The following is a 3,134-nucleotide window of genomic DNA, read 5'->3' as shown; positions in this document are numbered from 1 at the left end:
AATAGTTTCATTGTGGGTTGAGCAAGTTTGTGGCCTTGGGCTGAATCATGTAAGCACTGCAGCGTCACCACCTGAAAATTGTAGTAGTTCCCTGGAGGTTCTCTTAGCACCCAATAAAGTTATCCTAGTGCAACATATGTGGATAAAGCAATGGAATCCGCTACTTGAAGACATTGGTCCAAATAGTGCTAGTTTTATTGAGCTCGAGAAAGCTAGGCAATGGAAAGGACATAAGCCTATCCCTTCAGTGAATTTTACATCACTATCGATGATGCCAGTAGTTAGATCAATTGACCATCACATTTAGTGAAGGGTATCGCGGCATAAAATACTATGAAGTAGACAAGTGCAGGGCAGCGAGACTATGTCATGAACATGCTTTAGAAGTTTTTAAATTTGATCCTACCATAGAGGGACTCAATTTTCAGTTATTAACTAGAACCCCTACAAACTTTCAAGTGGCTATTGCCAGTGGCGGAGCCAGGATTTTCAGTTAGGGGGTTCAAAACACGATAAAGTAAACACACGAAGAAGTCAAAGGGGGTTCGACATCCATTATATATATAAAAAAAAAAAAAAAAAAAAAAAATTAACCTTGTATAAATAGTGAAATTTTCCGCCAAAGGGGGTTAGCTCTACTTGGCTCTGCCCCGGGCTATTTCTCTACTAAAGCCTCATGAGAGACGTGCAGCATTCTTTCGACCGAAGCTAACTGTTGCTAGAGCAAGTGCTTATGCTCGCCTATATGATTATGCGTGTATTGCAAGATCTGTAACAAGAAATTAGAAATTGTTCTGTTGGCGGACATGGCACATATACATGGCTTGGTTGCTTTAAAGGTTTATATGTTCTCTTTTTGAGTATGCAACCATTGATACATGTGCTACACAATTTATGGGTGCTCAAGTTTACATTTCAGTTGTGTTGGAAAAGACTCTTTTGAGTGATTGTGAGGAGGCCGATGTCCGATGGTTATATTCGGACATCGCTGTTGCATGGCCGATTCCGATGTTATCCTGGAATCGTTGTTAGTGCATGGGTTCCGTGGGTCCCCCAGGGTGGTGCCGGTGAGATTCCCCCTGTGAGCAATTGGCTAGGGTCTCGTCTGTCTGTTTGGCAAAGATTCGGGATGGGTGGCACTTAGACTTCGCGAGTCGCGCTGGGTTGTGCTACCGAGACGTCGATATTCCCGTCCGGAGTACATGTGTACACCTCATTTGCATGGCATGGCATCGCATTCATACCATTATCGCATTGCATTGCATTGCATTATGACTTGATGATTCTGTTGTGATGATTGGATGGTGATGATTCTGCTATGATGATCGTATTGTAATGATTCTGTCGTAGTGATTGGTTAGATCGGATATACTCAGACTTAACATATGGGGTTTAGATGCTATACATAGGCAATGATGAATATTTGGACTCGATTCTTGTGACTTATATTGTTGACTTGTGCCTGTTAAATTAACCTAAAACTAGTAGTGTATTGTGCTAAGCGAGGTGGACATAAAGGTGTCGTAATAATGAGCTCGCTCCTAAAACACGAACGAGCGACTTGGGAATTGTAAAGGTGTTGAGAATCTATATAGGGGTTGGCCAACTTATAATTCATTGAAGATTAGTTGTGACTTAAGTTATATTGAAGTTGTGATCTACTGTTTCGGGATATGTGATTTGATTTAGTGATTATCCTCATTATTCGTGAATTCTTTACCAATATGTACTATTAACCATTGTCGGCCTATGATACTTACTCAGTACTTGCTCAGTATTTTCTATTGTAATTAAGTAGTTTGTTTCACTTGTAATTTGGCTATCAATGATTATATATAATTGTGTTGAGAATTTGGGTTTGTTTCACACACCGAGGACAATACAAACAAAAAATGAGAAATGCTGTAGAATAAAAGTTGGGGTGGGCTGATTGAATAACATACTTACCTGGACGGGGTCAATGGGCGATCAACAAGGTCCATGGCCTAGGCTGGTGACTTCCATAATGGAAGGGTGCCAGCCTAAGGTCGGCTCAAGTAATCGAGCCTACGTCATAATTTGTGGTAGTTGGGGGCCTGCCCCTTCCAATGATGAGTTCAATCTTTTGGGCCTCTGGCCCAATTTCAGTTTAGTTTCTCGTCTAGGCTCAAGCAAAAAATGCTTTCACTCCTTTCGAAAAATAGTTTGTGTTTGATCAATTAATTTATAAAGCACTTTTGAGCAGCAATTAGTGTTTGGCCAAGCTTCAAAAAGTGCTAGTGTATTTTTCTCAAAAGTGCTTTTGCGCAAAAGCTATTTTTTTTAGCTTCTGAAAAACTGCTTCTGCTACTCCCAGAAGCACTTATTTTATCCCAAAGCTTGGCCAAACACCTCACTTTGTTAAAATAAACACTTATTGAAAAAACTAAGTACTTTTGGAGAAAAATTAGCTTGGCCAAACAAGCTAAAAAACTGGAATCTGAACAGAGCATAAATTGCATAAATGTATCATTTGAAGGAAAAAAAGGTTGCATGATGCAAAATTATTGCGTTTTCATTTAATGTAACACTATTTTTTTATTAATTCATTCGATAAAGAATGATACAATAAGATTATAAATCTTGAAAATCTTTATTTCTCACAAAATCGAAGCGGAGGAGTTCTATTTTGTTTTCACTTTTTTTTTTTTTTTAAAAAACCAAGACAAGAAACTTAGGTGCCATTTGGATGGTGTTTTACAAGGGTTAATCTATACAGTGCCGGCTTCTCCTTAAGGCAAGTTAGGCAATTGCCTAAGACCCCTTAATTTCCATATATGTATATTCGTGTGTGTGTATTTTTAATATTTAGTAGTTTAGAAAAAAATACTACTAGTTTGCTAACATAAAAAAAAAGGAAAAGATGTGACCGTTTAGGATTGGGAGAGAATAAGAAGAGCTTCGTGTGAGAAAGATGAAAAGTACTACTCCATAAAGACAAATTTTAGGGATAGCGTGATTTCATGCGAAGAATATAGCTCATATATCTATTATCTCATAAATTATTGTACTTTGTATTTACCTTTTTAACTTTCTAGAATAATATTTATAGTTCCTGTTACGATTCATAAATGAAAGAAGTTTTTCAAAATTAAAATTGATAAACTCTTACTTAA

The 3,134-nt window shown here is 37.7% G+C and overlaps 1 pseudogene; it reads left to right on the top strand.

Annotated features, from left to right (window-relative positions):
• Positions 1-1,939: 1,939 nt before the first annotated feature.
• LOC132041233 (U1 spliceosomal RNA) lies at positions 1,940-2,084 on the top strand (annotated as a pseudogene).
• Positions 2,085-3,134: the final 1,050 nt, after the last annotated feature.

The sequence above is a fragment of the Lycium ferocissimum genome, chromosome 12 (genome assembly GCF_029784015.1).
Source record: "Lycium ferocissimum isolate CSIRO_LF1 chromosome 12, AGI_CSIRO_Lferr_CH_V1, whole genome shotgun sequence".
Taxonomy (NCBI): domain Eukaryota; kingdom Viridiplantae; phylum Streptophyta; class Magnoliopsida; order Solanales; family Solanaceae; genus Lycium; species Lycium ferocissimum.
This window is presented reverse-complemented; position numbering and strand designations above follow the sequence as displayed.